This window comes from Sapajus apella, unplaced genomic scaffold, assembly GCF_009761245.1.
Source record: "Sapajus apella isolate SASKATOON/1434 unplaced genomic scaffold, GSC_monkey_1.0 scaffold4, whole genome shotgun sequence".
NCBI classification, from domain to species: Eukaryota; Metazoa; Chordata; class Mammalia; order Primates; family Cebidae; genus Sapajus; species Sapajus apella.
The window spans coordinates 13100143-13109107 of NW_022436944.1; positions in this window are offsets into that span (position 1 = coordinate 13100143).

The following is an 8965-nucleotide window of genomic DNA, read 5'->3' on the forward strand; positions in this document are numbered from 1 at the left end:
TAGCAATTTTTTTTTTTTGAGACAGAATCTCACTCTATCACCCAGGCTAAGGTGCAATGGCCTAAGCTCTGCTCACTGCAACCTCTGCCTCCCAGGTTCAAGCAATTCTCCTGCCTCAGCCTCCCGAGTAGCTGGGATTATAGGCATGCACCACCATGCCTGGCTAATTTTATTTTTGCATTTTTAGTAGAGATGGGGTTTTGCCATGTTGGCCTGGCTGGTCTTGAACTCCTGACCTCAGGTGATCCACCTGCCTCAGCCTCCCAAAGTGTTGGGATTACAGCCATAAACTACCACGCCTGGCCTAAAATAGCAAAATTATAAGCAACCATTTCTCTCAGATTTACACATAGAAACTCCAAATGGACCAATAGCTATTAATACTAGAAAGATTGAAATAGAAATTATTCTAATGTCATAGAAAAAGCTTCAATCTAGATGGTCTGAGAGGATGGGTTCTAATAGAATTTCAGGAAGCAAATAATTTTTAAGTAAATTGTTTCAGAAAAATAGAAAAGAATAAAAGCAATTCTAGTCATTTCTGAGGCTAGTACAACCTTGATTTGTAAAACAAAGTCAGTACAACAAAATAAAATTTTAAGTTTATTTGATTTATGACAGAGATAGAAGATACTTATGTAAAATATTAGATAATGAGAGCCAACCAATATACAGTTGACCGTTGAACAACACATTTGAATCCAGTGGGTCCATTGATAATGTAGATTTTCTTCTGCCTCTGCCACCCTTGAGACAGCAAGACGAATCCTTCCTCTTCCTCCTTCTCAGTCTACTGAGCATGAAGACAACAAAGATGATGACCTTTATGATGATCCATTTTCACTTAATGAATAAATATTTTTTCTTCCTTATGACTTTCTTAATAACATTTTATTTTCTCTAGCTTACTTTATTGTAAGAATACAGTATATAATACATATAACATACAATATGTTAATCAATTTTTTATGTTATTTGTAAGGCTTTTGGTCAACAGTAAGCTATTAGTAGTTAACTTTTTTGGGCAGTCAAAAGTTATATGCAGATTTTCAATTGCACAAGGGTCAGCACTCCTAAACCCCACATTGTTCAAGGATCAACTGTATTATAGAAATATACTATGATCAGGTATGGACAAAGACTTCATGATGAAAATGCCAAAGCCATTGCAACAAAAGCCAAAACTGACAAATGGGATCTAATTAAACTAAAGAACTTCTGCACAGCAGAAGCACAGCAAAAGAAACTGAGTGAACAGGCAACCTACAGAATGGGAGAAAATTTTTGCAATCTACCCATTGATAGAGATATAATATCCAAAATTTACAAGGAACTTAAACAATTTTACAAGAAAAAAACAAATGCATCAAGAAGTAGGCAAAGGACATGAACAGACACTTCTCAAAAGAAGACATTTACATGGCCAACAAACATATGAAAAAAGATCAACATCACTGATCATTAGAGAAATGTAAATCAAAACCACATTGAGATATCATCTCATGCTAGTCAGAATGGAGATTATTAAAAAGTCAAGAAACAATAGATGCTGGGAGGATGTGGAGAAATAGGAACACTTTTACACTGTTTGTGGGAATGTAAATTAGCTCAACCATTGTGGAAGACAGTATAGTGAACCTGCCAGGATCTGGAACCAGAAATGCCATTTGACCTAGCAATCCCATTACTGGGTACATATCCAAAGGAATATAAATCATTCTACTATAAAGACACATGCACACATATGTTCATTGCTGCCCTATTTACAATAGAAGATAGAAGGATGCATAGGAAAAGCAAACTTGCCATTATTTATAGATATGACAATCATCTTCATAAAAAACACAATACATAGACAAACTCTTAGTACAATAAGAGAGCTGGAAGTTTTCTAGTTAAATTAAACTTTGAAAAGTACATTATTCATAATCACAATAAAATTATAAAATAGTTAGGAATAACCTACAAATAATATGGAAAATTTTTATGATAAGAAAAATTTAAACTCTATAAAAGACATAAAAGAAGACCTGAATAAATGGAGAGCTGTAACATATTTATGACAGGATGAATATTGAAAAGATACAAATTATACCTGAGTTAACCTAGCAATTTAATATAATTCTAATAAAAAATTCTTGTGATGTTGCAGTGGAGAAGGTTATCTTAAGCATAATGCAAAAAGTGCAAAAATAATGTGAAAACTATGGTAGATTTAACTACATCAAAATTAGGGATTTCTAATTAATAAAGAACACCACAGGTAAATTTAACAGAATCAAATTGGACTTGGGAAGATATATGCTACCTATTAACAAGTGATATTAATTTTAGATATTACTGAATATATACAATGAACAAATCAATAAATGAAAGACAATGGTCACAAGAAATGAATAAGCTATCTACAGAAGTAGAAATATAAATGGGTAACACATATGTGAAGAGATGTCCAATTTAATTGGAGAAGTGCAAATGAAAAGGATAACAAGACACCACTATACAACAATCAATTGGCAAGTTAGAAGGTTGGATAAAACCAAGTGTGAGCAAACAGGAATTCTCATGCATCACTCCTGGGAATGTAAAGGAACAATCTCTAAAGAGCAATATGGCTGTACTTATTAGTAAGTGCTGGATGCACATCATGGAACACTATCTAGCAGTCAGAGGCCATGATATTTTATCTATGCAGATGCAGTGAGATATATGTATCTATATATTGAGACATATCATTATATATAGTTTTGAGTAAAATAGGAGGAAACTAAAGGACATATATAGCTCAATACTATTTATATAAATTGAAATTGCTTTCACATATCTTTTTTAGGACATATATATAAATCCAAAAATATATATTTATATACATATTAACATATTAATCATATTAAAATTGATGCCTATGGGATTTCTTTTCTTTCTTCGTTTTTTCTTTATTAAGTATAAATTCTTAATCTTTCTTTCTGTTTCTTTTCTTCTTTTTTTTTTTTTGACAGAGTCTCACTCTGTCGCCTAGGCTGAAGTGCAGTGGCACGATCTCAGCTCACTGCTACCTCCGCCTCTCGAGTTCAAACGATTCCCCTCCCTCAGCCTTCTGAGTAGCTGGATGCCACCACGCTGGCTAATTATTGTATTTTTAGTAGAGACGGGGTTTCGCCATGATGGCCAAGCTGGTATGGAACTCCTTGACTCAAGTGACCATCCATTGGGCCTCCCAAAGTGCTGGAATTAAAGGTGTGAGCTATCCTTAATTTGGATATAATTGAATCTACCATACTTTTCACCTTTGGAGTCAGTTGCCTCTGATTGTTAGGTGGTTATCTTCCTTTTGGACTTCAGATGGAGGGTGGTGAGTATGATATTCTCCAGACTGTTTGAATGCAGTTGATAGTGCAGCCTAGAGAAATTCTGTGAGTACTGAGAACCAGTATCCTGTGCCCTTTCACGGCCCTGTGGCAGGGTGGCGAGTTGAGAAAGAGCTTAGAGGGGCTGAGCTTGTTCTACCAGACACCAATATATCCTCAGCTTGAACGTGATTTTCAAGTTTCTTTCTGTGAGTCCTCTACCCGTAATTTGATACTAAAAATATTAGAGTTGTGAGGTTAGTGCTCACCACCATGACATGGAATGTGGACTCAGTAGCAATATTGCAGAGGGTAATTTGTAGAGAGGATACCAGGGCTCTCATTCCAAAAAAGAACTTTTGAGGAGCAAAAGGCACAAAATGCACACCTCACTCCAGGATTCTTGCAGTGTTTCATTTGATGGTTCTCTTATTAGTCCCACCATTTCAGACTGGATGCTTTTCATATCAGAGCAGCATGTCCAGAAATTCCACCTGCAGGGAGTGAAGTAGGCAGCAGCCTTGGCCCAAAGCTTTGCACAGGACTTGGTATTGAATCATAAATTAATCCCTAGAGGAACGTGAGCATATCCCAGTAATTCGTTCTGACAAAAGCAGGATTAAACATTTCCAGGTCATTTGGTGCTCAGTGTGGCTCAATTAGACACACCCAAACCCACAGGCATCTGGCTTGTTGTATTTCGGGAGAGCAGGCCAGTATAAGAGGGAAGTCACCAAGGTAACTCCTTGGGGCTGGGAGATAGGAAGTCATAAACACTGTGTTTGTCTCCAGTCTGGCTTTGGGACAGACACCATTTCTGTGCCATTGGATACAGTGAGCTTGTTAGGATCTCTTAGATGGATGTATAGATTCCAAAAGAATATGGATTTATGTCCTTTTTAATACAGACTTCAAAGTGCCATTATTAAAAGCACTTCTGTCAAAGATGTCACATCTCATTTTTCTTTTATTTCAAAACTCAAATTTGTTCTGTCTTTGCTATTTTATTTTCAGAAGTTTTGCACGATGCATCACACAGCATGTATTATCATATTTCTTAGAATTTCAAATATTCCAGGCAACTTATAATGGTTTGCATAAGCATCACATCTGGCTTGCATTAAATGAAGTAGTTTAGTTATTTTAAATGCAGAGTAGTACCCACTGCATTTCTATCTCTTAAATCTTGTTTTGCTTTTAAGTTAGTGGTTTCATTATTTTCCTTTTAGAACTCATCTTACTTAGGATTAAAGACGATTCTTCTCTATGACATTAGTTTCAAACTGGTTTTTCTTTTTGTATTATTGGCCTTAAGGTTTTTTTTTTTTTTAAGGTAGAGTCTTGCTCTGTTGCCAGGCTGGAGTGCAGTGGTGCAATCTCGGCTCACTGCTGCCTCTACCTCCCTGGTTTATGCTATTCTCCTCCCTCGGCCTCCCGAGTAGCTGGGACTACAGTCATGCGCCACCACGCCAGGGGCTAATTTTTGTATTTTTAGAAGAGTTGGGGTTTCACCATGTTGGCCAGGCGGATCCTGAACTTCTGACCTCAAGTGATCTGCCCACCTTGGCCTCCCAAAGTGCTGGGATTACAGGAAGAGCCACTGAGCCTGGCCAATTTCCTGAAGTTTTTGACCATAATGGGTATGGCCGAATAAAGCTAACAAGCTAGTCACATTCTTTTTTTCTATTTACTTCATTTGAATGTACTTAAAACTCTAGAGCATATAAACAAATGAGACCTCTTTCAAATTGTTTTCAGGTTTGAATTAGCAAACGAAGTTCCATGCATATTTTTTGAGGAAGGTTAAAAATCGACAACAGCGGAGGCTCTTAAACATTAAGTCAGGATTCCTGATGCAAAGTTAACAAGTGAAAAAAATCATTTCAGTGTTTGATTGCACATCAAGTGCTAAAGATCAGTTTTCCCCTTAGAAATGCTGAAGTTGTTCTCATTGCATTTTCTTTCCTATACTTAGAACATTTGCATGAAATATTATTTCAGCTGTTGCATATAAAGTTAGCTACATAAGCACATGTATAATGCTTTGGAGATGCAAGGAAACAGCAATTGTTAGTCCAGTCTCCTACCAAATAAAGTATCATCGGACTTTTCCAAAATGAGGGATGTCCCGGACACCAGTGTTAGAAGGTATTGATATTTTTTTCCTTGCAATGAGATGAACATTTTAGGACTCTTTTTTTTTTTTTTTTGAGACGGAGTTTCGCTGTTGTTACCCAGACTGGAGTGCAATGGCACGATCTCGGCTCACCGCAACCTCCGCCTCCTGGGTTCAAGCAATTCCCCTGCCTCAGCCTCCCAAATAGCTGGGACTACAGGCACGCGCCACCATGCCCAGCTAATGTTTGTATTTTTAGTAGGGACGGGGTTTCACCTTGTTGACCAGGATGGTCTCGATCTCTGGACCTCGTGATCCACCCTCCTTGGCCTCCCAAAGTGCTGGGATTATAGGCATGAGCCACCGCGTCCAGCCACATTTTAGGACTCTAAGTCAAAAAATTGTGTTTTGCTTTTCTTCACTGTCAAATACAATCCTAAGAAATATTCTTATATTATCTACTTTGCTTCCAGCTTTCTGCCAAAAGTAAGACTTTAAGAAGATCTGAATAGCCCTGCAATCCAAGGTGGCAGAACTTGCTTAGTGATGGAATAGAGTAGAAAGGTTTTGCTTGTAATCCTCAAATCCTTGGCAGAAATGAAGTGGCTATTTCTGCAGGAACTGTAGTTGCAGAGAGGTGGTCTGATTCTTTTTTATATCTTTCTTCAGAGCAAAAATTTCAAGTCTATTTTCTAAGTTAATAGTAACCCTCTCAGCTTATTAGGTCAATAGGAGATGAGACTCTCTCTCCTCTAGAAGAGCTATAGAGAGCAAGTCAGCACAGTCTTCTAACAAAGAGCTTTGAGAAAGGTATTTGGCAGGTATTACATTTTCTCCTCCCTCAGTATATTTTTCTTCTGGAAAAAAGGCACATAGAGATTCTTGTAACTTATGAATAATGGTCACAGTCTATCAACTTTCATTTGTTCCCCAAAGAAGAGAAAAATAATCACACGGTCATGTTAGATTGTCCTAGGATTTCCAAGGGTCTCTTCTAGTAATCGATTATTTGATTTTATCAACTGGTAACTAACATCTAAAAAAATTATTTGATGCATAAAACATTCTCTTATTTGATCTGTTAAGGCTAAGTAAAAATGGATAGTTAGTGATTGTCTACCTTGATGACAATGAAAGAATAATAACAATACCTCCAAGTCCAATAAATGCAGAATTTCTAGGCAAGAGTATTTTCACCCCAGCAGTCTGTAGATTACCATTTATTGAGCTCAGATTAGCTACGAGTGTGTTCAATATATTTGGCTTGTTGCTGTGCTCACTTAATTTTCAACTTTTGGTTTCTTTACCTTGTATTATCTTTTCTTATCACAAACTAAATATGATATTTCTAATTGAGTCTGACCTAAATTGAGTGTCTGAAAAGTCTGAGTTTCTCTTTGAACACTTTCAGTGACAAACAACTCACCCCATCTACTAATGAAGTTCAGATTTTTGGAAAGCTTTTCCTAACATTTAACTAAAACCTTTCCTCCTATGTTTTTATTTCTTTGACACATGAAACAGTTTCGGTCATTCTTCCACTTGACATTGTCTATCATGACCTTCATGAATTTTCTATTCTGCAGCTTATACATCCCTAGCTCCCTGACAATTGCCTGCTTAAGACATGGTTTTTGTATGTTCATCCTGGTGTCTGTCTTCTGAATTTAATCGGTGTTCTTCTGCAAAGTCGATCCTCTATCTTGAAGCTCTCCTTGGATTAAACTTCTCAGTTGACCCACACAAGTCATGATATCTTGTCCATTTCCTTTAAAGTACCTGAACTTTTGCTTTGGTAATAATATCTGAATACATGTCTTCTATTTGCTAGTATGAATGATGCCTTAGCTCGGCTTTTTTAGGTTTCAAGAAGCAAAGACAAACTGAAGCTTAGGAAGTAGGAATTTGCAGCAAGGCTGCATGGGGAAATAAAGGAAGCTTAGACCACCAAGGCCACAGCAGCAGCTCTGGAGCCCCACAGATTTCTGTCAGGTGTCTGAGAATAAGGCATCTGTGTCCCCTTTCTCTACTCCCTGGTCACCATGAAGGCTCAGAGAGTTTCTGATGTCTGCCACTCTGGTCTTCTGACAGCTCAATATTCTCCTTCTCTTCTACTCCTGGCTTCTACTGTTTCAGGGCTTCTACTTTCTGCTCTCTCTCTCTCTGTGTATTTATTTTTTTTCAGGCTTAGATAAAGACATTTAGACCAAAGTACGTAAAGGCTACTCTCTCCTCCCTCTCCCAAATTTCAAAATAAATGCCTATCAAGTTTTAAGATAAAGTTTCAGTTAAGCAAGATGAGTCAGCCCTAGAGATCTGGTGTACCGCATTGTACCTAAAGTAAACAACAATGTATTGTACGCTTAAAAATTAGTTAAAAAAGTAGATCTCATGTCATGTTCTTACCACAATAAAATAACATTTAAAAAATAGGCAGGTTCGTATCCGAGTCATGGCACCAAAAAAAAAAAAAAAGAAAAGAAAGCAGGCAGTAGAGATTAAATAGACATTAAGAAAAAAATATATAAATAGATTTGGAAAAAATTTTAATGATCTCCTTGTGATAATTAATTTAATGCATTACAAAATAAAACAAGTATTAATTCTTTACAAAATAATGTTTTTGGTATTCTGGAGATTAGACAGGAACTTCGTCTCTTGTTGGTAAAGAACTCTCTCTCTCTCTAAATATATATATATATATAATTCTGGGCTCTCAAATTGTCTAAGCAATGAAATATAATCAGCTCAATTAGATCATAATTGTGCCTGTTTGGTGGATCCTCGAGGCAAGCCTCTTCCTAGGCTGTTCTTCAATCAGGCATGCCTCCCTGGTCCAAGCAGTTGTAGCAGGGTTATGTGGTACCAAACAGTTAACTGGGTGAGTGTTATCCCAGAGTGGAATCCCAGAGAGGAATCCCAGAGAGGGCAGTGGGTCTGGCAGACAGCTTGTGTGGCCTTCAGTACATACATCTGCACAAACAACTGAAGGACTTGCTGACTGTCCCATGCCGCACCACAATTCATTCTTTTACTTTGGAATATGATGTACTCAGTGAAGTCCAAGTTAACTTTCCAGTGGACTATGTGGCCCTGATCAGACCACTGTAGGGTCTGCACTTTGGCAAGGGAGTGGGAGAAGCTACCTGGCTCTCTCCCTGCAGGAGACCTATACCCTCCTTGTTGCTAAATTGTGAGAGTGTCAGGGTGGTACCAGCTGGGGACCTTCGGTGGGTGCAGTGATTTCTATGATTTTATTTGATTAAGAATTTCAATGACATTGGTTTAGATGCATCTATCTATTTTTGTTCCCTTCTTGTTCTTATTTTTTCAAGGAAATGAGATTTGTGTGTAGAAATAGCCCATGAACTCTCTATGTGAAAACAGACATTGAAATATAGGCAGACTCTTGAGACCCATCTGAGGGACTCTGTCATGCTTACCTGGGGAGTGCCTTTGCTGGTCACATTTGACCTGTCCTGAGCACTTCTGCTTGGCCCTA